This window comes from Macaca fascicularis, chromosome 14 (assembly GCF_037993035.2).
Source record: "Macaca fascicularis isolate 582-1 chromosome 14, T2T-MFA8v1.1".
In the NCBI taxonomy this organism is placed as follows: Eukaryota; Metazoa; Chordata; class Mammalia; order Primates; family Cercopithecidae; genus Macaca; species Macaca fascicularis.
In genome coordinates this window covers 43,841,195-43,868,910 of record NC_088388.1, presented here as the reverse complement: position 1 = coordinate 43,868,910, position 27,716 = coordinate 43,841,195, and the positions used below count along the sequence as shown (strand labels likewise).

General features: G+C 35.0%; 1 long non-coding RNA gene across 1 annotated transcript in view; it reads right to left on the bottom strand.

Moving 5' to 3' along the window:
- The window catches only part of LOC123568756 (uncharacterized), a 57,011-nt gene extending 29,981 nt beyond the window's left edge, over nucleotides 1-27,030 (bottom strand). Inside the window, exon 1 of the long non-coding RNA XR_006692267.2 lies at nucleotides 26,839-27,030. This is a non-coding gene — a long non-coding RNA (uncharacterized lncRNA). The remainder of the gene's footprint in view (nucleotides 1-26,838) is intronic.
- Between the last annotated feature and the right edge of the window lie 686 nt (nucleotides 27,031-27,716).

Genomic DNA, 27,716 nt, shown 5'->3' with positions numbered 1-27,716 from the left:
CAGACTATGGTCATTATGTAGACAACTTACCCAATAGGGAGGTGGATATGTTCATGGGTAACAACCCCCAGGAATGGGATGGCACAGTCATCCACTTTAGCAAAGTGGGGTGCCTACTTAGAACGGAGGAATACTCTGAGTATGAGCCTCTTAATAGAATTATGAGAAGTCTTGGGACCTGTAGTCCTGATTCAAGATAAGGCCATGGGTCAGCCTGAGGCACCCTTAGACCCTGAGTCATAACTGTTTAAACAGGGCCTCCCCCCCACCCGCATCCATGATGGGGCATGATATATGGATGGGTCCATCCAGGGTGCTACTTCTACCTTGACCACTGTTGTGGTCCAGCTTTATACTGATAGCATATGGTTTGATACTGGGTGTGGACGAAGTAGCCAATGGGCTGAACTCAGAGCAGTGTGGATGGTGATCACCAAGGAGGTGACACCTATGGTAATCTGCACCAATAGTTGGGCAGTTTATTGAGGCTTAACCTGTGGTTAACTACCTGGAAGATACAGAATTGACTAGTTGGTCACTGGCCCGTTTGGGGCCAAGACATGTGGCAAGACCTAAGGGAGGAAGGATGACCTCCTCCAACCAGTTATGGGGATGAATGGAATCTGTTGTGGTCTGCCTCAACACCCCTAAAGGAAGGGGAACAAAACCTGGCTTTGGCCATGGACCTTCCAAGCCCCCCACTGCAGATGGCTGGCTATTGTAGTCCCCTGATGGGAGAGTCTACAGTATGATTTACAAGTCACTCCTTGGGTATTTAATACATGGCCTCCATGATTGACCATTCCTTGGGGGACTGGCCTGGGGGTTCTGCCCTGTGGGTGTGTCTCCCTACTAGAAGAACTCCCTTGGCCTAGTGGGTGGAGTGTAAGGAAAATACCTGTACTTCAGTCAAGAATAGGTTGAGGTAAATATCTGGTGCAAGATGACACAGCAGGATTGGAGTGCAGGCACACACACAATCTCATGCATTATATAATCACAGTTATATAACCATGTTATGGGTGGGCTCATCACCTGGCTCTAAGTCACTATTGTCTGTAAGTAACATAACTGAACTGCACTGCTGATTCTGAGAGACAGAGCTCCTGACCGCCTTGCAAGTGGACAATGGGGAGCCAGGAAGTGGCGAGCACACCAGGGACTGCAGCTGCAGGTGTGGGGGTGGCAGGAGCTGTGGAGCCAGCACTGAGCGGGGATGCGGCTAGAGATGGTGGCTGAGACAAAAGCTGATAGAGAGAGAGAGAGAGTTAAGCCATATTTCATCTACCTATGGGTCCCTCAAGTGTTCTTTCAGCTACCCGCCACCTGTCCACCTCCTCCCCTTGGACCCCGGCTTGGGTTGGAACCTGACAGCAGGGGTTAACAGTTTGGTCCAAAATTGAAAAGCATTAAACATTAACATATATTTTTAGCCTTTAACTTACATAGAGTTTTATGAAAATGTGCACAAAGAAGGGGGAATTATGACTCTGGGCCAAATTTCTAATTGATACAGCAGCTGAATTTCAAGCCTTCCAAGCCCTGGCTTCTCATGCGCATGTATTTGTTTCACCTGCAATTTTCCCTAAGACTCTTCATTCATATTAACATCACAAGGAAAATTAAAGGTTTAAAGCTGGTTCTCTAGAGGACATCTACCCTTTGATCTCCCAGGGAGATCAGAGCTTTAATCTGAAAAGGAATGATTATGATTGGACATTTGACTACTGTGCAGAGGAAGCCCTCCAGGGAAACACACCAGAAATAACTATTGCTTTATGGGTAAGTATGAGGAGTGTCATGGCTAAACTGGAGGTGACAGGCAGGGAATCAAGAGTTAGGAGACAGGCTTTGCTTATTCCTATAGACATTCAACCATGTCACAACTTTATGCTCAAATTCTTTATCTATGAATTTCAGACTTTACAAGGCCATTACCGGTATTATATGAGACAATGTGGGTGAAGTATTTTAAAATTTCTAAAAATACAAATGAATGTAAATTTCAATAGATTTTTATATTGATTTTCTTCAAATACAGAGATGCAAGATGAAAGCAATTAAAATATGAGGCAGCAGCAGCCAAGTTGTTATGTGATCTCAGGTTATTGCAGAGTCCTTCCTACCACAGGAAGTAGGAAACTAACAAAAGATTAGCAATAGTGCATGAAAAATCTTTCAGGAATTTCCAAGTGCTCAATGCATGAGACTGCAGCAATGGACAGCACTAAGCAGGAAAAAATGTCCTCTTGATACCTTTTTCTCATATTCTGCACAATGTTTAAACACAAACTTGAAAATTTATTCTTAATCCTGCATTCTTTAGAAAGATATTCTACTCTATTATTGAACAAGTCTTCACTGAGCACCTACTGTATGCCAGGATGTTGATTTCCACGTAAGGAGAGCCATTTATGTACCAGGGATCATTTTAAACACTAAATAATTATCTAATTCAATTTTTATAACAATTTATAAGGTTCATATTGATATGCCCTTTTTAATATATCAAGAAATAGACTCAGAAAGATAACGTAACTAACGTAATGTAGATACGAGGTAGGTTTTGGCAGAATTGAGGTTTAAATCCAGTTCTGCACCATTCCAGAGGCTGTGCACTCAAACACAATGCTGTATTGACAGTTGAGTCTTTGGAAGTCTTTACTTTTCTTCAACTGATTTAATTAAATTTCACAAATGTCTTTAAAAGAGACACAAAATGAAATTTGTATCAATTTTTAGAATAAACGGGCTTCATCCAGCAATGTATGGGCCAGAATAAGAATGAAAATACTATGAATAAACATTTGAATGTTCTAATGCAAGAGGTTTTTAAGCAATTTTATTTCATATTTAGTCCTAAACAATAGAAATTTAAACTTTGCTTTACATTCCCAACTTTTGGATTCAGATGTCAGATGTTCACAGTGTTTTATTTGTCTTTCAAGACAGGAAAACAGAGATTCTTTATCTTATAGTATAGATGTATTTGTTGTAATCCAGCTTATTCCATTGAAATACTATAAAATATGTCTCTAATTTTTTAATTTTTTCTTTCTAATTTTTATTATAGGTTTAAGGGGTACATGTGCAGATTGGTTACATGGGTAAATTGAGTGTCATGGGAATTTGGTGTCACCCATGTAATCAGCATAATACCTAATAAGTAGTCTTTTCAATTCTCACCCTCACCAAATCCTCCACCTTCAAATAGATCTCAGTGTCTTATTGTTCCCTTCTTTGTGTCCATGTGTATTCAATGTTTTGAGAGAACACAAGGTATTTGGTTCTCTGTTATTGCATTAATTCATTTAGGATTATGGCCTCCAGCTCCATCCATGTTGTTGAAAAAGCCATTATCTCATTTTTTTTTTTTTTAATAGCACATAGTATTGTATGGTAAACATGTACCAACTTTTCTTTCTCCAGTCTGACATCAATGGGCAGCTATGTTAATTCCATGTCTTTGCTAGTGTGAATGGTACTGTGATGTACATACACATGCATGTGTCTTTATGGCAAAATGATTTATATTCTTTTGGGTATATACCCAATAATAGAATTGTTCAGTTGAATGGTGAGTCTTTTTTAAGTTCTTTGAGGAATAGCCACACTGCCTTTTACAGTTGCTGAACTAACTTACATTCCCACCAGCAGTGTAATGGATAGGGGTATAACTTTTATCCACAATCTCACCAGAATCTGTTATTTTTTGACTTTTTAACAATAGCCATTCTGACTGGTATGGGATGGTATCTTGTTATGATTTTGATTCACATGTCTCTGATGATCAATGATATTGAGCATTTTTTCATACGTTTGTTGGCTACATATATGTCTTCTTTCGAGAAGTGTCTGTTCATGTCCTTTGCCCATTTTTTAAGTTATTTTTCTTGTTGATTTGTTTGAATTCCTTATAGATTCTGGATATTAGACCTTTGTTGAATTCATAGTTTACAAACATTGTCTTCAATTCTACAGGTTGTCTGTTTACTCTGTTGATAGTTTCTTTTATTAGACAGAACTCTTTAGTTTAACTAGGTCCCATTTGTCGATTTTTGTTTTTGTTGCAATTGCTTTCAGAGTTTGGTAATGAAGCCTTTGCCTGGGCCAGTGTTCAGAGTGGTATTTGCTACAATTTTTTTTCTAGTCTTTATAGTTTTAGGTTTTACAGTTAAGTCTTTAATTCATTTTGAGTTGATTTTTGTGTAAGTGAAAGGGGTCTATTTTGAATCTTCTGCATATGTCTAGCCAGTTATCCAAGTAGCATTTATTGAATGGGGATATCATTCAGCGTTACCAAAAAAATGTCATTTCTGTTATTCCAAGTCACATAAGATGGAATGCCTGAGAATGCCAGAAAGTAGTTGGAAGTGTGAGAGTAAAAGAGAAAGAGATAAAAAGAAGTAAAATCTATTTTCAAAACTTTCTCAACAATAATACCGATGCACTCAAATGCAGAAATGAAAACCCATAAACTGAAAATATTCAGGTCCAGAAACTGCAATGTGCAGTGTCATCGGAAGGCTTCATTTTGTGTCCAGCTCCACACAGAAAGAAAACCACAAATCACTTCAAATATGAATAACTATAAATCATAAACTTGGTTCCTTACAGTTCTTCAAGATGAGTATTGCATGGGAAAAGATTTTGTATCTTGGACCAAGAAAAAAAAAAAAACAGTTTTGGAGGCTTACAAATGTTTCCCATTGATATCAACATATCACACAGGCAGGTAGCCAAATCCCAATCTGGACTTTCGATTTATCTGACAACGTTTCTGTCACAGCAGAGGATCTGAGACGGTATAGAAGTGTTTGTATCCCAGCAGCAGGTAGAAGCCAGGGGATGTCTACCAAAGTTGTAAATGCGTGTATTTTGTAGTGTAGCTGAGAGATGACTGCCTCACGAGGTATGTCATGGAAAATTCTAAGGATGATGAAGCCAGACCACTCTGCATGGATCCACAGCAGGTAAGCAATGGAATGAGTGTGGCTGGCTGCCATTATTAAGAGGCTTTTTTTTTTTTTTTTTTTTTTTTTTTTTTTTTTTTTTGCAATTGGAGCTCGGCTTTTTACTAGTACTAAAGGTGCAGAAGTGCAACTACAGAAGTTTATGCATCATATATCTATCATATATCTGTAGTAAGAGAGAAACATAACTCAATATGTTTAATTATTATGGCCAGTTTTCTTCACTAGTTTATGACCACAGACACCGTAGACCATTTTTAGTCTATAAAATTAGCTAATTTATAGGATTTTCTGGTAACAGAGTTAATACACCCATTCTAGAGGATAATTTAGCAATACATGCCAAAAGCCCTAAAATGTGCATATGCTTTCTGTAGGCAATTTCAATCATAGAAATTAGTTTTAAGAAGGATTCGTTCAAATACCTAGCTAAAAAATGGTTACTCATGACAATATTAGTCATAAGAGTAAAAATTAGAATCAATCTAGCTCCTGTATACAGAAACGGTTAAATAAATTGCCACATATCAATAACTGAAATGCTATTCAGTTATTTTAATGGTCACTGTCACTGTACATTATGATTCTTAGAAATTTGAGAGTCACAGACCATTGTAAAAATAGGATAAACATTATAGGCATTCTCCTCTTCTAAAATGTACATGGACTTACCTAAAATCATATCCAGAGTTCAGAACAAAATGCCAAAATGTTCATGATTTCTCAATTGCATTTAGGAAACTGAAGTTAAAAATTTAACATTAGTGACTATTGAATTATAAAACATTCACAATATATTAGCTGAAAAAAGTCAGAATATGTATCATATATACAGAATTATTCCATCTTATATTTATATGACATCTGCATCAATGGAAAGAAACTATATCTTGAAGTTCACTTTTGTCTTTTTAAAAGTTTGCTGAACCGGGCCAGGCATAGTGGTTCATGCCTATAATCCCAGCACTTTGGGAGGGTGAGGCAGGTGGATCACCTGAGGTTAGGAGTTCAAGACAAGCCTGGTCAACATGGTGAAACCCCGTTTCTACTAAACATACAAAAAAAATTAGCCAGGCATGGCAGTGGGCACCTATAATCCCAGCAACTTGGGAGGCTGAGGCAGCTTGAACATGGGAGGTAGAGCTTGCAGTGAGCCAAGATCACACCACTGCACTCCAGCCTGGGCAACAGAGCGAGACTCTATCTCAAAAAATAATAAAATAAAATAAAATAAGTTTGCTGAAACAAAAAATACTCAATTGCCTACTATTAAAGATAATTTATAACTTTTAAGCAAAGGTCACATATTTCAACAAAAATACTTTGTACATAAAGTAATGATAGGTCTCAATTTGGCAGTTTTCTGTGTTTCTGTGTAAGTGTTTGGTGCAGGTGGTAGAGGAGCATAACTGAAAGTATTATAGTTAGCTGCAATTATTATAATAGAAACCAGTTCTAGCTAATTTAAGCAAAATGACCATTTATCAAAAGGACACGAGCTAGATGACAACTTCTAGAATGGTGAAGACTCATATGAATTTCTCTGCAGTGAACCAACTATAATGTAAAACATCCAGCTAGTTAATCTTTGGAAATTTTCATAAGGACATAAAGCAAATGGATAAACATTTATTCAAGAAAATCTGTTGAATTTCATCAGACTTCTGTGGCACTTGAATTATGACTCACTCTTCCTATCTCAATTCACCCTGGTGTAAATTTCACTCCAGGTAGGTGAGGCCAAAAAACAGGGCTCCTTCTGTCCCCAACACCTGCATTTCATTTAAGGACTACAGCATTTCCCTGGGAGGGGCGATTTGCCATATTTCCTTATCTTTCCAAGCTTCATGTTGGAGAGGCTAAAAGCAAGCTTTCTGAGAGGTCAAGAACATTCTTTTTCCACACAGTCCTGAAAAAATTAGAGCAATAAGCCAGTAATTAGTTAGCCTAATAGCTGAGTGTTATACCAACAGAAGCACACAGATGAAAAGAGAGATAAAAAATAGAGGTAACAGGAGCCCCGTTAACACCACTGTAATCTCAAAAACACTAGACACGTGTCCCACACTCTACTTTTTGAGGAGGGAAGATAAAGTCTATGCACTGTGAGAGAGATAGGCTTTATCCAAATAGCCTCACCAAAGAACTAAACAAAGAGATAAGCAAATAACAATAAGCCCTGGGTGTGCTCAGTAGGAAGTTAGCAAAATACATTATCTAAAATGTGTGTATAAAATAAAAATTATGATAAATGAACAGGCAATAGAAACTGCCTGTCAGAGGGGCCAGATGTCAAACTTAGCAGATAGAAACTTCCAAGAAGCCATTATAAACATGCTCAAAGAAATAAAGGTATAAAGGTAAACCATAATGACATATGAAAAGATAAAAATTTCCAAACATAGAATGTAAAGTGATAAATGTCATAGAAGGTCTGAATAAAAAGTCTATATTTGAAAAGTAAAATCATAAAAGAGAAATTCACTGGAGGGTCCCAACAACAGATTTGAATATAGTTTAATAGAGATTATGTTATCCACAGAAAAGAGGGAGAAAAAAATATTTGAGAAAAATGAATATAATCCCAAAGAACTATAGCCAAATATTAAGCAGAAAAAACATATGTATAATTGAAATACTAGAGGGAGAAAAGATTAAAATAAATATTCAAAGAAATAATACCTTAAAATGTCCCAAATTTGATGAAATTATAAAGCTATCATCAAAGAAGTTCAAGAAACTTCACCTAAAATAAGTCAAAAAGATTGGTTCAGGCGTGGTGACTCATTTCTGTAATCCCACCACTTTGGGTGGCAGGGGCAGGAGGATTGCTTAAGGCCAGGAGTTAGAGACCAGCTTGAGCAACATAACAAAAATCAACCTGTATAAAAATAAAAAATTAAAAAATTTAGCCGGGCACAGGTATGTATCTGTGGTCCTAGCTACTCTGGAGGCTGACAAGGTAGGGTCACTTGAGCCCAGGGGTTCAAGGTTACAGTCACCTATGATTATACCACTGTATTCCAGCCTGAGTAGGGTGAAAGAGCAAGATCCCATCTCAAAAAGAGATTCACATCCAGACACTTTGCAGTAAAAATATTGAGAGGAATACAGAAAAAAAAATCTTGAGAGTACCAAGAGAAAAAATAACATATCAGATAAAAAGAAACCCCAATAATATTAATAGTTAATTTCTCATCAGAAATAATAGATACCAGAAGGCACTAGGGTGATATATTCAAAGTACTGAAAAATACACTTTTAAGCAAGAATGTTATATTAAGCAAAGCAAAACAAGGTTTTAAAATTAAGGCAAATAAAGACATCCCCAGATAAACAAACACTGAAAGAAGTTGTTTCTCACAAATCCACCTTACAAAAAACACTAAAGAGGCCAGGCACGGTGGCTCACACTTTTGTAATCCCAGCACTTTGGGAGGCTGAGGCAGGTGGATCACAAGGTCAGAAGTTTCAGACCAGCCTGACCAACATGGTGAAAACCTGTCTCTACTGAAAATACAAAAGTTAGCTGGGCGTGGTGGCGCTCACCTGTAATCCCAGCTACTCAGGAGGTTGAGGTAGGAGAATCCCTTGAACCCGGGAGGCGGATGTTGCAGTGAGCTGAGATCATGCCACTGCACTCCAGCCTGGGCAACAGAGTGAGACTCTGTCTCAAAAAAAAAAAAAAAAAGGAAAAGAAAAGAAATTTTAAAGAAAGTTCTTCAGAAAGCAAATGATCCTAAAAAGAAATGTTCAAATCCATGCGTGTGCACACATATGCAATGAAGAGTACTGGTAAAGGTAATTATGTAGACAATTAGACTGTATAATTACATTTCATCTCCTTTCATCTCTTATTTTATTTATCAATTATATAAAATAATGTGTATATAATTGTATTGTTGAGCCTGCGACATATAGAAATGTAAAATATTTGGCAATAAAAGCAAAAAGAGGTGGGTGAGAGCAAAGCTATACTGGAAAAAGGGAATGACACCAGATAGTAACTAGAATTCACAGGAACAAGTAAAGAAAACCAGACATGGTAAATAAGAAAGTTATTATTACAATCTCTACAATTATATGCTTGATGTTATTTCTTCTCTTAGCTTTATAACAAATTAAAAATAAATAAAATAATAATTGTTACAACAGAGTGTTGGAGGTGTAACACATAACTGATGTAGCATGTATACCAATAATATTACATAAAGGAGGAAGAAGAAATAGACCTATATAGTAACAATGTTCTGTATCTCATTGGAATTAAATTAGTAAAAATTTGTAGAGGATTAGGGTAAGATAATATATATGGTAAACCCCAAAGAAAACATTAAATTTTTTTAATAAATAAAAAATTATAAAAGGAATAAAAATATTGTACAAGAAAATATTCACTTATGCTAAAAGAAAGCCATGAAGAAGGAAGAGAAGTACAAAGAAGACATGAACAAAATAGAAAATAAAACCAAAAGAGAAGATCATGTTCTAACTTATGAGAAACTATCCTAAATGCAAATGAATTAAACACTTCAATCAAAAGGCAATGGAATGCAGTGAACATAGCCATGCTTGCAGGGAAATGTATAACGATACTGGATGCATTTAATAAGTAGAAAGATATCACATAGAAAACTTAACCTTTAATGTTAAGACACTGAACACCAAAAAAAAAAAAAGAAAAAAGAAAAAAAAGAGCACATTAATGCTAGAGCAAGCAAGTGGGAAGAAATAATAAGGATTAAAGAAGAAATTAGTGAAATATGGAATAGTAAAACAAAAGAGAAAATTGATAAAAACTGAACATCAGTTCTTTGACTATATCAATGAAATTGATGAAATGTAAGCTAAACTAAGAAAACAAAGGTAGAAGACTAAGGCAGAAAGGAAAGAGGGCACTACTGACTTTTCATAAGTAAAAGGGATTGTGAGGGAATGTGACAAACCATTATACCCACAAACTAGATAACTTAGAAGAAATGAACAAGTTCCTAAGAAGACAAAACAACCATAACTTATTTAAGAAGAAATGGAAAATGTGAATAGACCTAACTAATAAATCAAGAGATTAAATTGGTACTTTAAACATCTCCCAGAAAAAAAAAAAAGCATAGGCTTGTTGTATAAGGCCAGTATTACCATAAACCAGATAAAGATATCATAAGAAAAATCGCAAAACAAATCCAGGGAACACGTAAATTGAATGATGTACCAAGATCAAGTGAGATTTACCAAAAGAACACAAGTTTGTTTTAACATCTGAAAATCAATGTAATACACTGTATCAAAAGATAAAACTACATGAGTATCTCAATAAATACAGAAAAACATTTGACAAAATCCAACACATTTTTAATAAAAAATATTTAGTGATCTAGGAATTGAAGGAAACTTCCTCAACCTCATAAAAGGCATCTACAAAAATCTAGGACTAAGATCATACGTAATGGGGAATGACTGAGTGATCATAAAAAATACGAGGATGTTGACTCTTGCTATTTCTTTTTACTATTGTAATGGAAGTTCTAGGCAAAATAATTAAGCAAGAAAAGGAAATAAAAGGAGTCATCTTACCAAGAAAGAAATAAAACCATCTATTTTCAGATGACATGATCTTATATTTAGAAATTTCAAAGGAAACTAGTAAAAAATAGAATAAATGAGTTTAACAAGGTTGCAGAACAAAATAATGATATACAAAAATCAATTATGTGTGTATATATATATATTTGCAGTGAACAATCTGCAACAATTCAGTGTATAATAGTATTAAAAATAATACAACACTTAAAAATATATTTAACAAAGCCAGTGAAAAAATTATATGCTGTGAACTATAAAACCTTCTTGAAAGAAATTAAGGAAAAACTAGATCAGTTGAACAAACCTTGTTTCCGCATCGGAAGACAGTTATTATTAAGATAATAACACTCCCCAGGTTAATCTACAGATTTAAAACTAACATTATCAAAATTTCAGCTGAATGTTTTTTGAATAATTTGACAAGCTAATACTAAAATTTATGTGAAAATGGAAGGGATTAAGAACAGCCAATACAATCTTGAGAAAGGAAAATAAGGTTGAGGGACTTACACATCCTCATTTTAAAACACTGCAGCCTGAATTGCCACCATTTTAATCAGTAGAAAAGAGAAGGACCTGCTGCCTTTTTTTATTATTGCAAGAAAGAATTTCCTCTTATTTCAGTAACTGTAGGATGAACTATGATGATTAGCCAAGCTTAGGAACTCCCTTCTAAACATGTTGGTCAAAAATCTGGAAAAGTGAGGAGAGTGTCTCCAGCCAAATAATCACAGGCAAGATCAACCTTTAATTAGTATTTACAAGGTAAGGAATCCCTCAAATATACAAGAAAATGTGCTGACACTGGGCAGTCAAAACAAGAAAAATGTCTACGAAAAAATAAAAATAAAAAAGAGCACATTAATGCTAGAGCAAGCAGGTGGAAAGAAATAATAAGGATTAAAGGAGAAATTAGTGAAATACGGAATAGTAAAACAAAAGAGAATACTGACAAAACTGAACATCAGTTCTTTGACTATATCAATGAAATTGATGAACTGGAAGCTAAGCTAACTAAGAAAGCAAAAGTAGAAGACTAAGGCAGAAAGGAAAGAATATGGATGTGGGAACTCTAAAACAAACTATGAAGGCCCCTACATATATATTCATTAAAAGGTTCTACAAGTTTTTAATACTAAAATCTTAAACAGCTGAGATGTTTTCCTCTTTTTCTGCCAATAAGTACTTTGTAAATATTTTAAACAATGAAATAATATTGACTTTTAATAGTAAAATTATTTTAATTATTTTTAAAAATGATAACCCAAATATTTTTCAGTCACTGCTTTATTTTTTATAACTTTTAATTCCTCTAAGTATTCACAGGAACACCCAACTTGAATACTATAGCAATTCCTTCACAAGCATTTTTTTTATTTTAATTAAATTGATAATATCATGCATGACACGTTGAAAATAAAAATAATGCTTTTCACTTACGCATTTTGGAAAGCTGCACATATTATCATCATATCTGTCATTAATGATTCAATCATATACTCATAAATTTTCCATGGACAGTGTAGTTTATTTCTAATGAAAGCTTTCAGTTTAGAATAAGAAGCATTCGACTGAGGCATTTTCAAAGTCTTCTTTCATTCAAATTGCTGAGGAAGCTTTAACTACCCTGCTGTCCAAATGACTCAGTGAAATTAATGATCCAAATTCAAAGTTAAAACCTCCATATTCTTTCTGGAAACTAAATCAGAACACTAGAAACTGGGAGAAAGCACTAATAAGCCTGTGATACCAATGCTTTCCTAAGGTGCCAATAAATCAACATTATTTCAAATTCCCTTGGTTCCCTAAAAAGAGCAATTATGTTAGTCAATACAGTGGGGTTGCCCCTGGAATCTGAATCGTATTCCAAGTATGGTAGAAATGTATATATTGAAGATCTCGGGCAATGGTTTAAGTAGTTTTTCAAATGTGATATGATTTTGGGATAAAGTTAAAAACACAGAAAGTGCAGTTTAATAAGCTGGACTGTTCATAGCCAGACAGTTACATGGTGTTTGACCTTAGAAACCATTAGAGACAGAAAATGTTACATGAAAACAGGATGCATTAAAACCATTAGACTATCTTCCACCAAACCAGAAAGATAAACACATTGTATTTATCTATAACTTTACTCCACAGGCAATTGGAGGGATGAATTCACATAATTTAACAAATATAATTAACTTTTAACAGGGTCTTTCCTCTGGGTTATTTATGTATTTATTAATTAATATAGCAAATATTTGCTGACCACCTACCATGTGCCTGGTATTCTAGTGATGTTTGTATGCATGTGGCAGCAGAATGAGGAATAATGAGGTGGAGGTTGCACATAAAGCCAAGTAGCTCATATTATTGAGGGGTGTGTGTGTGCGTGTGTGTGTATGTGCATGTGTGTGTAGAGTAGCTCAAAAGATGCATAAGAAAATATCACACACACACACAGACATAGAAACACATACAGACACACACACACACAGACACACACACTCTTACCAAAACATAAGGGGTTCTATCATCCTTATTTAGAATTTTGGGAGTCTAAAAGAGAGTGTGATTCAGTTTCTGCACTTATTTTAATGTAACATATTAAAACTTCTAGTAGATCTTTTAGCTATATGATCACTAAGGTATTTTTTAACTTGAAAATTTTAAAATAATGCTATATATCAGTTATATCAATAAATATGAATAGGCTGAAGTCATCTATTATAAAGAAAATTATTTTCAAATTTATCTAGCAAAGAAATACCCAAATATAATCTGTATACCAGAGACATGTCTAAAGAATAATACAAAAAGGCTAACAAAATCATTCAAAATATCTATACTAGGCAAATAGAAACAATAAAATAGACATTGTTTTGCTGATTTCAAAGTGTAATTTGCACTAAGAAGTATCAAATTCAGGCCGGGCGCGGTGGCTCAAGCCTGTAATCCCAGCACTTTGGGAGGCCGAGACGGGTGGATCACGAGGTCAGGAGATCGAGACTATCCTGGCTAACACGGTGAAACCCCGTCTCTACTAAAAAAAATACAAAAAACTAGCCGGGCGAGGTGGTGGGCGCCTGTAGTCCCAGCTACTCGGGAGGCTGAGGCAGGAGAATGGCGTAAACCCGGGAGGCGGAGCTTGCAGTGAGCTGAGATCCGGCCACTGCACTCCAGCCTGGGCGACAGAGCGAGACTCCGTCTCAAAAAAAAAAAAAAAAAAAAAAAAGAAGTATCAAATTCAACAAAGTACACTTTTATGAATGCTAAAGCCAATAATTTAGGATAATTATATAACAGCTATGAATATGTACACAAAATGATAGTAACTATCTTCATAAAGAAAAAAATACAGGAAATCCATGAATACATAGATAAAAATACAGTAATATGAGAACAATTTTAAATTCCACTTTCTGTACAAGACAGATCAGTGGCCAAAAAAGCAGGTAAGAATACAGAGGACCTGATCAACATAATCAATAAGGACAATCTTATGATGACATATTGAAGTGTACATCCTGATAATAGCAAGCATTCATCTTAAGAATATTGGAACTGTCACAAAATATAATCACATGTGGGGAATTTAAGAAAAGTAGTAAGTTCTATAAAGTAGAAATATTATAACAGCACACACTGATCACAATAGAATAAAACTAGAAACTGTTAAAGTAAATTAAAATGAAGACCAAGCCCGAAAAATTCCTGGCAAACAAAACCAAATAGATCTTAAAAATAGCCTGAACCTTGCTTAAACTGCAAGCATAAGTGAAACTTCACTTGGGGCATTTCTGGTAAATGCTTATGTTAGACAGAAACAAAATCCAGCTAATGATGAGCAGCCAGCTAACATGTGGTTATGTGCCTAGAGACTTTTCAATAAGGGAAACCCAAAAAGAGCAATTTTGTAACTACAACCAATGATTCACCCTATAAATACTTGTCTATGACACCTTGTCATTGGAACACTAAACCACTTTCAGTTTGGTGTTTCCTGATTCAAGAATTGCTTCTTAAATAAACCTTTAAAATTGTATTATACCTAAGAGTTTTCTTTTACAGTTTGGTGGCAGAAGTGAGATACGAAGGCAATCCCCAGTGACCCCTGGTAGTATCATGCAGCCAGGTGAAAGGTTCACATGGAGCTAATTGTGCCCACCGCTTTCTTGCTGCAACTGGAGTTCCTGAATAAGTGTCTTTCTTATTCTGTGCTGCACATTTTACAACCTGAGCTTTCTGAGTTTGAGTAAATTTATTCCAATTTGGTGTGGAGATTGAACTGGGTATTCAACAGGAACTAAACTGGTTCCAGTTGGAGGCATTGGGTAGGTAAAAACTTAGAAGGAGTGAGTGTGATGGGTTTATAAGCATAAAGGAGTCAGGGACTTCTCTATCTGGAATACCAGCTAATTTTATTTTCAAATATTATGGACTCAAAACCTGTGCCTTTCTAGAGACATGGTTGTACCTACCTTGCCAGAGACGATTTAGAGTTGCAGTGGACTATCTTGCCAGAGATGATTTAGAGTTGCACTGCAGAAGTTTTATTTGAGATAAAAGTATTCATTTATTGAATCCATTGGCAAGGAAGCGATCTTGAACACCCCAGTATCAATGGGATGCATTTTGTGATGGATATAGTCTTCTAAAAGACTTACTGATTATAAAATTGAATCTCTAAAGGACCCTTTACTAAAGACGAATAAGACATCTAAAGCTTAAACAACAAATTGAGGGTGAAAATAAATAAAATTATATGGTAATTGATGTAACTATGACAATTTTTCTCCCTTTATCCTCCTCTACCTTCTCTAAAGGTGATTTTGAACCTTTAACCCATTTATTCAACTATCTTCTTGCCCTGAACTTACTAACTCTTTTGCTCAACTACCCTTCTACCCTGAGAATAATGAGAAAAGGACAGTTAGCTTAATGTCTTATAAAGCTAGATCTTCAGAACAGCCATATCTGGCTCTTGTAACTACTTTTACTCTTTGGTCAAAAACTAAACTCAGCTATAACAAAAGATTTTTCAAATATTAGAGAAAATCCGTTAAAGAATTACTGAGAAATTTATAATCTTCATAGGGGCCTATGACCTGGTGATCCCTGATTTGAATCAGTTTATGCACATGATATTATAACCTGGGGAAGAAAATAAATAGGTAACTACAGGGAGATGGGATAAGCTTCAGGAAAGTGTTGATGACCTTTCAAGAGACACTTCCAGAAAGAGCTCATAAGATGCCTGAAAAATTTATAGAAGATATTCCCATTGTCTTCCCAGAAAAGACTGACTGGTACATTATTAAATCATATAAATAGCAAAAAGAGATAAATTTCTTTCTGATTTCAGGACTAAACTGGAAATCTTAGTTAAACACTCTGGTCTCAAAATATAGCCGCATGTATTTCCTGCTGGAACCAGAAGAAATGGTTCTTACTGCCCTATTCGTTAATTGGCTTTGACCAGAGCTGCATGACCTGATAAAAATACAACAAAACAAGCCATAAGATTGAATGGGAAGTCACTGATATGGCTGAAGTAGTCCCCATAGCTGAATATTTTGAAAGCACTTTAGAAAAAGAAAAGAATCAAATGCTGAAATCAAAGAATGAAAAGATTGTTTCTGCATTAGATGAAATTCCCGAGAGTTTGACTCTTGAAGCAATAATCAACAATGATGGGGCTACAAGAGATTTTCCAGTAAGTTATTCTCATATTCTCATAATATCCTTAAATAAACATAGGGAAACTAAGATCTCAATGAACAGGGAACTATATATAGTGTTGGCAGATGCCAGAGCCACCTTATCCACTTTAAACCCCACCCTACTAAATCAACAAATCTCAAATAAAATATTTCTGTGGTAGCGCTTTCAAATTAAGTTCAGAGAATCCCTGTGTCTAAATTAGTCCAAATGACTCTTAGACCGTTCTCAGAAAGGCATGCCTTCCTGCTATGTAATACCATTCCAGTAAATTTACTGGGATGAGCTATGCTTTCCCAATTGAGAGGATGCATAACATTCTCTTCAGAAGCATAATTATTCCTAGAGTTTCCTGGCCCTCCTGAACCTGAATTGTTCTGTTCCCTACAAACAGGAGTTTATAATGTTGAAACCAAAACTTACAGAAAACCAGATCTCTCTGAAGTACCAAATATGTGTGGGCTTCTTCTTCAGCCAACACAGAAAAAATTAAAAGTGCTAAACATATGAAAATCCAAATAGACTATTCTAAGATATTGCCTAAACTGCCCCAATACCTACTAAAGTCAGAGGCAATTTAAGGACTTTCACCAATTGTAGAAGATTTAATAAAATAAGGACTTACAATTCCTTTTGTTATTCCCTGTAACACTTCAATTTTACCAGTTAAAAAATTGAATGGATGGGGTTTGAGATCTGTTCAAGACATATATACAATAAATAAAATTAGAGTATTGATATTTTCTGTGGTTACAAATCCTAACACTTTGTTATCTAATGTGCCTACGCATCCTAAGTGGTTCACGGTGATACAACTCTGCTCTTCTTCAGTATTCCAGTTGATAGAGAGAGCCAATACTTGTTAGCCTTTACCTGGAAAAGTCAGCAATGTACCTGGACTGTAGAGGTTCACCAAAACCCCATCTTATTTCTTTCAGGCATTACACTAAGACCTGTCAATTGTAAAATTTTCTAGAAATTCCACTCTAATTCAATATGCTCATGACCTACTGTTATCTTCTTCTATCAAGATTCAGTTTATCTTTTACAGCAGTTAGCTTACAAGGGTCGTATGACCTTTATGGAAAAACTTCAGTTCTCTTCATAAAAGGTCCACTACTGAAGACACAGTCTGACTACAGAGTGAATTTCCCTCTCACCTGAAAAAGTGGAGACAATTGAAGGGTTCCTTAGTCTGAAAACTCAAAGATAATTAAAAGGTTTTGAGCTCTGCAACAACCTCCAACATTAGGGCTCCCAAATAATAAATAAATTTTTCCTTGTTTGTTCACAAATGTGCTCATCAAGCCTTGGAAGTCCTTACTCAGGAACAATGACATTGACCCATTGGTTATTATGTCCTACAGATAGATGCAGTAGTCAAAGCATATCCAATTTGTCTAAAACCAGTGGCCACAGCAACTAGATTGTTAGAAACCTAATGTCACTTACTATTAGAGAATGAGCTTTACTTACAAGTTCCACATGCAGTCAAAAACTTATTAAATTGAAATTACATCTAACATTTTTGCACAAGTAGCACAACAATATATGAAATCTATCTCTTTTCATCCTCTAATCTCCATCTCAAATATTATATTCTGTTTAACCCTACCACTGTGCTGCCTTCGATTGAAGATAGAGAAGACTCTAAATGTGACATCATAACTATTGACTTTTCACATTGACTTACAGGAAACTCTACTAGGTAATCCTGAATTAATACTATATGTTGATGGATCTTAGGCAAAAATTATAGAAGGGAAATACAAAGAAGGATATGCTGTAACTAATTAATATGAACTAATAGAAAAGGAAACACTCTCACAATTTTATTTAGCACAACTTGCAGAATTATATGCTCTTACTAGGCTTGTTTTAGATAAATGGATTAATATTTATGCAGCTGTTACATATACCTTTGGAGTTGTCTGTGATTTTGGAATATTACAGAAACAAAGAGAAATTCTCTCTTCCAGTGGAACCCCACCAAAAATGGGGTTCAATAGGATGAACTTCTTTCAGCTATTCTGCCACATTCATAGGTTGCTATTATTGACATTGAAGCTCATACTTGTAAGACAACCTGAGTATGAAAGAAATGCATTAGTAGACTTTCATGTCAGGTCAGAGAGCACTAAAATTGTTAAAATATGCAGTTTTCATGAACTTCATAAAATTTATCCAAATCAAATTACTTATAATTTATTCAATAAAAAATGATGTGCACCTGAATTGGAACAACAAAAATAGCATATAAAATGATGCAAATGTAAATGCTAAATGAGGACTCACTGAAGCCCTAGACAACCATTTCATGTTTCCTGCATTCTTAAAATTGCTACTGTTAAAGGTTCTTTACTCCATAACCCATCATGAAGTAGACAAAATGGTTCAAATGACAAAAAAAGAACTTATGGGGTGATTGTTCTAAAGCAATCAAAATGTTTTATAACCAATGCCTGACTGGTTAAACTCATAATACTAAAAAAAAAACCTGAAGGTTTCCAGTGGCATATTTTTACCATGTGTTGTACAATTTGAACATCTGCAGATGGATTTCATTCAATTGCCACCTTCAATTGGATATCAATATATTCTTGTGATTTGAGTTCCTTTTTAAAGAGGGATTGAGGCTTTTCCTTGCAGAAAGAATGATGTCACAGCGTAGCAAAACTATTAAAATATTTGTTTCCTTTGTGGGGCATCCCTAGAGAAATTTCTGGCAATAGGACATGCCACTTTACTGGACAGATTATCAAAAAATGAAATAAGATTTTACAAACCCAATGACACTAACATTGCCTTCATCAGCCTTAATTTTCTGGAAAGGTTGAAAGAGCAAATAATATCTTAAAACTAAAATTAGCTAAACTAACAGAGTTGACAGAATTACCCGGGCCAAAAGTTTTGCCACTGACCTTGGTGGCAATTAGATCAATTCCTATGGTACAACAAACTGACCCCTTATAAAATAATTAATGAAATACCTATGCCATTTATAATAGAATACCATGTTCTTCCTGCCCTTGTTAAATCTGACTCAATACTGCAAGACCTTGATGCATTATTCCAAAGTATATTTTCATCAAATGAAAGAAGGTTTCTGTGACCCATTTACAGGTGATCAGGCCTTTCATTATCTAGAATCTGGAGATTGGGTCTTTTTGGATATAACACCATGGAAAAATTGCCCAATTACCTTTGAGTATCACTGGAAGAGACTATATTTTGTTATTTTTACCACACACACTGCAGCAACACCTCAGGGTCTTGAGCCTTGGGTCAATGTCTCTCAACTAAAGAGAATTCCCTTAGACTTTTGTACTTGTTAAATACAGATGACTTAAAATTAAGGCTACACAAAGGAAAGCCTTCCCTAGAAGCAAATTACATTATGAAGTAGACAGCTTTACCAATATGGAGAACAAGAGTCCATTTGACTCCACTCCATTGACTAAAACTTTTTTCTGTTTTACATTAACAAAAAATGTTCAAACTCTTATTTTTTAGGAAATTTTACTATTTATACTGCATATCCTCTATAGTCTACTGTTGAAAATACAGCTACTTTCATTACTCAAAGCAATTGCTGGCTATGTAGTCATCTAGTTGAATGGGCACAATCACAATGAATACTAGAACCTGTACCAATACACACTTGCATGAGCAATTTAGGAAGCTGAATTTATAAAAAATTTGGTATCCTTGCTTGGGCAGGCATATTTATGCTCAAGTGACTTGGGAACTGGGAAAAAGCAATAGAAACAAGGGATACCCTATAGCTCTTGATTTTATTACTGGTAATTTATCTTTATGCATAGAAAACCTTAATGGAACTGGACTATTGTACACAATATTACACAATCCTTCTGTAAGGAAATACTTTGATTTTAATAGATAATGAAGACTGAATTTACTGTATATAATGACACAGATATAAAATCAGAACATGACCATGATACCTTCAACCATATTATCAGACAACTCCTCAAAACCAGACATGGGTTTAATGGAAACTCTAAAGGCAAATGGAATGCTTCTTTAGTTCCACTATATAAAATAAATGATAGTCTTATTTATTGGATATATCAATATCTAAAGCATATTTGAAGAGGAAGTCAATAATTCTTAGTTGGTTATGGCATACATGGGTTACTTTATCAAATTCATAAAATGTTTTTTGTTTCTACTCCCATCTAAACCGTCAGTGTTCAGCCTGTGAGTATCTTGATGTAGATATGACAAAGAATAACCATGACATATCACCTCCAACTGGTGGGTAATAGGATCCACTTTGATCCTTTTCTTTTAATAGTACTGGATTATTCACTGTGTATGGCAACAACGTATATAAAGGTTTTCTACATAAATAATCTGAATGCTGTGGTTTGGGCTATGTTCTACTTAAAATGACCAGATACGACTTTTTAAAGGCAAGTCAATTAATTTAGTGTCATTCATATGTAAAGGGACCCCTCACAAATGAGCCTCTTATGATCTTCTAAATCCAATTATACAAAGGGGTTCCATATTTCATTATTTTGTAAGAATTGTTTTTTTCTCAGTTGGTAGTCTCTGAATTGGAAACATGCTTATTAATATTCCAGCAAGTATCATTTGAAAAAAGTTCAAATGATACTTTGAATTATCTTAAAATAGTACAATCTGGCATAAATAATTTGGCCTCAATAGTACTCCAAAATAGTAGTTGTATTGATATTTTAATTGCTTGAGAGGAATTTTTGCCCTAATTGTGAAAAGCATTATTTCTATTTTAACAAATCAGATACTGTTGTCTAAACTTTAAAAGATCTTAAATACAAGTACAAATCTTTTTATCGGATAAGCATTGCCTCCCACAATTATTTATTCAGTTGGTTAAATCTTGGCTCCTAGGAATCTTTGCTCAGAGGAATTTTTCAATCCTTGGCTATTATTCTCTTTATAGTTACTGTGTGTTGTATTCTTTCGAGGGGTTTAAATGCTTTCCAGCGCCTTTCATGTCAAATGATTTCCATCATGGTCAGACAATGCAAGGAAACCAATACTGACTGTGTAATTGCTGTTGGTGGTTATATGACTCTAAACCCTAGTGAAGCTATTGATGATAACAACATCTACTTGACTCTGTTCCAACAATTACATCAGTAGTCGTAACTGAGATTAATGTTATGCTATTTGGTCACATTCTTAGCTTGCTGAGAGAATGACCAAAAGAGGGGAATTGTTAATGCAAAGTCAAAACAGGTACTAGGACTGTAAATTCCTGAGCCTGGGCTTTAAAAATAGCCTTAACCAGTTGATGCAGTGGCTCTCATCTGTAATTTCAGCACTTTAGGAGGCCAACTCAGGAGGATTGCTTCAGTCCAGGAGCTTGACACCAGTCTTGGCAACATAATGAGATTCCATCTCTCCCTCAAAACTGGAAATATTAGCTGGGCATGGTGATGTGCATGATCATAGATCACTGCTGTCTCAAACACCTGGGCTCAAGGGATCCTCCCACCTTGACACCTACCTTGGGCCCAGATTTCTTGGGCCCAGGTGTTTCAGGCTGCAGTGATCTATGATCATACCACTGTACTCCAGCCTGGGTGACAAAACCAGACCCTGTCTCAGAAACAATAAAAACAATGAAAATAGCCCTAACCCTGCTTAAATTGCAAACATATGGAAAACTTAACTAGGGTCATTTCTGGCAAATGCTTATGTTATACAACCTCAGCCATTGATAATCAGTCACTTAACATATGGTTATTTAACTAGGCACTTTCCAACCATGCTATGGGTTGAATGCGCTCTCTAAAACTCATGTTTAAATTTAATGTTAGAGGTGGAGCCTTTGGGAGGTGATTGGATACTGAGGACTTTGCCCTCAAGAATGTGTTAATGCCATTATTGTGGGAGTGGGTTAGTTATTGAGACAGTGAGTTCCTGATGAAAGAATAAAGCTTGGTCTTCATTTTTCTCTCTGTCTTGCACACTCCCAATGTGATGCCTTCCTCCATGGAATGAAATCCTTACCAGATGCCAACATCATGCTCTTGGACTTTCCAGCCTCCAGAACCATGAGCCAGCCAATGTATCTATTTTCTTGATAAATTACTCAGTTTATTATATTCTGCTATAGCAGCAGAAAGTGGACTAAAAAGATAAACCAAAAAAGGGAATTTTGTAACTGCAACCAATCAAATAATTTCTTTATTTTGCTTCTATATTCACCTTCTAATTCATAACTACTTGCTTCTGAAAATTTGCCATTGGAACACTAAACATCTTTCAGTTTGATGTTTCACAATTCATGAATTGCTTCTTACTCAAATATACTCTTTAAAATATTATTGTGCTCAGATTTTTATTTTGTAGAACTAATAACAATATAAAGAAACTCAGGCCCTTTAACCTGAAAATGAAAAATATTCATATAATAAACAACTTGTGAGTTGTTTATAACTCACAATTAATTATAATTTATATAATTATAATTAAATTTAATTATAATTAAATTTAAAAGTTAATTATAATTAAATTAATTATAATTAAAAATACAGTTTCTAAAAATTAATAAGAAAATATCATAAATCAGAATCAATGGTACATATTTAAATAAGAATCAATGGAAAATTAAAATGTACACAAATAAATAAATTCATAACCATAAAAGAAGGTAAACAATGGAATTAAGTTTCTAACTAAAATGCTAAAAAAATGGTGCATTCAAAGCAAGTGTAAGAAATAAAATGATTAAATTAAAAGCAAATGTATTGAAGGCCATAGAAATGTATGTAGAGCACAGAAAAAAAATAGATGGACTACTAGTCAACTTAATCAAGGGAAAAAGGAAACATAAATATAGAATAAGATATGACAAAGGGAAAATAATCATTGAAACAGAATACATTCAAAAATTTTTAAGAGACTACTTTATAGATTGCTGTGACCACAGTAGAGATGGAAAGCTTGACTATGTCAATTTCCATTGAAGAAAACAAAGAATGGTATTTTAAAAAAACATATAAATACAAATCCTAGATCACAGAGTTCTACCAAATGTCCAAAGACCAAAGACTGGATATCCCCAGTGATATATATAACTTTCTCCAGAGCCTAGAAAATGAAGGAAATTTTGAAATTTCTTTTAAACATTAATACCTAAACCTGATAAAGATTGCAGACAGGAAGGAAATTACAGACTGATATCACTTATGCAAAACTATAATAAAACCTTTTTAACAGAAGCCAACATCACAAGAAGAAAATAATACCCAATGATCCAGTGAGATTTATGAGAAGAATGCAGTATTTGTTCACTATTAGGAAATTTAATAATATGATATAACATATTAATAGACCTAAGCAAAAAGCAATACATGATTATCTTCATAGATGCTAAAAAAAAATCCTTTGACAAACACAATATCCACTTGTAATTGAAAAATACCCGAATATTGGAATTGGCTATTTTACGGACATTGGATGTTATTCTGAATACAATGGGAGGTTAACTAAGAATGTTTAAGCAAAAGCAGTAACATGAGCTAATTTGTTTTCAAACGTATCACTCTGGTGTCTGTGCAGCAAATAAAAGACAAGAGGGCCAAGAGCAGAAACAGGGAGTCCAGGAGTAGCTACTTCAGTAAATTTCTGGTCTTGACCTGAGAGAATCCACATTGCAAGGAAAGAAGAAACAAAAACCCTTCAAGAAACAGCCTTAGAAGAGGCCTAACCTATTTTCAGGCCATGGGTTGCAATGAAAAGCCACCACGAATTCTGGGGAAGTTAGTTACACTTTGTGACCTATTTTATACACAGTTTCTTTCATACAAAAGTAATTATTGTGTGAGTTTTTTAAATCATAGATTTATCAGACATTTCAACTCATTTCTAGGAGAAAATTCTAACAGTTGTGTTTGTTAAATTTAAACAAATATTTTTATTCAATTGCTATTATTTTTAAGTGTTAATGTATCCAACCATAATAGCATTTTATTGATCTACATTTTTAATTACACATTCCATCACTGAAAGTTAATCTGATAATCATTATCCATTGAGTAAACACTGAGGGGTAATTAGAAGGCTAGAGATGCTCTTGGGTAGTGACAGGGAAAAGTGATCATTCTCTCCATTAGAAATAGTATAATTACCACATAAGACTAAGGAAAATGCATAGAATTCATTAATGAGTGTACATATCACGACTTATTTGTGTTTCTATGAGAAACCCTAAGCTTATGCCTAGAACTTGACATTCAAGTGAATCTGGAAGAAAATGTTTGACCAACTGGGTGTAGGTGCTGGGCTAGGTAAACCTAAAAAAAAATGGCTCCTACTTACTGTTAAGTCAGAAATTTTTTTATTAGACATTATTTTCCTTGCCCCCTTTTTTACTGGTAATTATATCTTCTGGATTTGTTATTTGCCTCATGTTTTTAAGCTCATTGTGTGTACGTTTCACACACACACACACACGTGCACACACACTAATGCAAATGGCTCTGTGCCCTGCTTCAAGGGAACATTTCCCCCCATGATTGAAATTCTACTCCTTCTTCTTCAGAAGAAACAGCGAAACCCATTATTTTGTTTTCTTCGCTGTTACACAAGTGATATCTATTTTACCAAAAGATCTAACTCATGTTGCTTTTTCAGTTAAAATTCTTCAAAAATCCTCAGCAGTTACAGAATAAAGTCCACATATTTTAGCATTGCTTTCATAATCCTGAAGCTACTTTACCTTCTGAACTTGTTCCCTATGATCTTTCCCAACGCAGTATTTTGGGACACATTTTCCCTTTTACTGGCATATTCTTCTCTTATTTCCTTGTTTGATGTTCTTCTATCCATTCATCAAAATACAGCTCAAATGTGATTGCCTTTGCCTAGAATTCCCTAGCATAGACATGTCTTATTTTGTTTATGTGTAGCACACATCTTCATTAAAGTACTTAAAATATTATTATTGTGTGTAGCTTTGTCTCTAACCAATTAGTGAGCTCTTGGTGTTAGGAATTGATTCTTCATTTTTTAATTTTTAAATGTTTTTATTTATTAAACAAATATTTATTAAATGTCTACTGTGTGGCAAGTCATGAAGTGATATAAAGTGGAGAAGATGGAAAGAAGCAACTTTAAATGGAGACAGCAGGGAAATTTCCTCTAAGAAGACGATACTGGAAACAAAATGTGAAAAATGAGGAGGTGCCAACTAGTGAGGCTCTGCCAGAGATAAAAGCAAGTGGAGACAGGTTTAATACAGAAATAAGATTGGTATGTCTGGGAACAGAAAGAGACCCTTAAGACTGGAGAGGGAGGGATGGAGAAATGGTAGGATGAACCAAACACCTCTCTGTTTTCACAGATGGCATACTGAGCCTGGAAAACAGAAAGATTTCTCCAAAGTAACTTCCTGAATAAATGTTGTGTTTAAAAGAAATGTTAATTAACCAAGTTGTTTAGAATGATATAATAACTGAAGAGATGCTTAGAATCCATCAAATCTTACCTTTTATCACAGATGGGAAAAATAATAATAGCCAGGCCCTGAGACCAATTTTCTAAGATAAATGTATCACATGAAATCATTTCAGAGAAAATAAGCAAGAAATGAACAAGGTTTTTAATGGCAATTCTACTGAATGTTAAAAAATGAAAATGTTTTTCATAGTTGTTTCTTGTGTTGATTTTTGATTAAAAATCAGGGCATATTGAGGCCGGGCGCGGTAGCTCACGCCTGTAATCCCAGCACTTTGGGAGGCCGAGGCGGGCGGATCACAAGGTCAGGAGATCGAGACCACGGTGAAACCCCGTCTCTACTAAAAATACAAAAAATTAGCCGGGCGCGGTGGCGGGCGCCTGTAGTCCCAGCTACTCAGGAGGCTGAGGCAGGAGAATGGCGTAAACCCAGGAGGCGGAGCTTGCAGTGAGCCGAGATCGCGCCACTGCACTCCAGCCTGGGCGACAGAGCGAGACTCCGTCTCAAAAAAAAAAAAAAATAAAAAAAATAAAAATCAGGGCATATTGAACTATTATTCAGTGGGTACATTAAGAACCCAGACTTCACCACTGTGCAATATATGCATGCACTTGTACCCCATAAATATATAAAGGTAAATACATTTTTAAAAACAATAAATGAATAAGTTATTAATAAGTGATAGACAGCCAATTTAATAAAGTCTAAATATATAAGTTTCTGATTATGTGACTTGATATAAGGACATGTCTTCAAAGATTTAGAAGAGTAGTTTTCAAACCCTACAGGCTCAAATATTCAGGAAAGCTACTGAGAGGATCCCGAAGGGCTGAGGGCCCAGCTGGCTGACTGGTGAATTAACCTTGGATTCTACCTGCACCTAAATAAGATAAATTCTTTTTTTATCCATGTATATATCAAAATTCTGCACAAGAATTATTTTAAAGGCAGTTATGCTACTAAGAATAATAGAAATCTGTTGATCTAAAGAAATACTTAGTTGTTACCTGAAGCACAATGTTTCTTTAAGTCACTTTTATATCTACTACATGCATTTCCTGAACATAGTATAAAAGGCCAGGGCAAGCACATACTCACCTCACAAGCCTTATATCTGCACTTTTCCCATCAGTCTTCTTCACATGTGATTCCAACCTGTTACTGACTTTCTTGATATGACCTTAATATTCAGTGTCTCATTTCTCTCTTGCCTTGCTCTTTGGACTTTATATTCTTTGCTGTTTTTCCAGCTCTGACTGCAGACCTTGACTCCTCTCCACAGTCCTTCTTCTTTTCTATAAAGCACATATATTGCTTTGGGTCACCTCTTCTAAACACTTATATTGTTTCAATTTAGTAGTGCAACCCTCCTAACCCTGGCGGACTCCTTGAGATAGTGCTTCCACCAAGCCCAGCTCACATCCTCAGTGAGAAAGGCCATTAAGAGATACTGTGCAGCAAGCAGCATGTTCTAAAATGCCAGTTTCCTATTTAACCCTACCGACAACCTACTTTCCTCCTTTCTACTTGATTCCCCCCTTTCTCTTTCTTTCCTCATTTCTTATATGACACAACTGACTAGTATCTGTGGTAGTGGAAATGACACAATAAATTAGTGATAGAAATAATGAGTTCTCTAGTTGTAGGATAGTAAACATATACCAAATATATCACAGAGGCTCTGTACACATCTCTATTTTATGCTTCCAGAAAAATGACATCACATAGGTGAAAACAACTTAGAAAGTACAAATCGCCACACAGATGTTGATTATTAATATGATTGTGTTTTCAGCTATAGACTTTTATTTCAAATGATTTCCCTTTATAGGTGCATTTTATAGCTGTTTACAGCCCTTTCTCCCTGTCAAGACACAGGTTGAATGTCTATATTCCTTTTTGAATTATGGAACAATCCCCGTATGTCCGTATCCCATTCTTCAATTACCACCTCGACCTATCCCGCTGCAGAATTA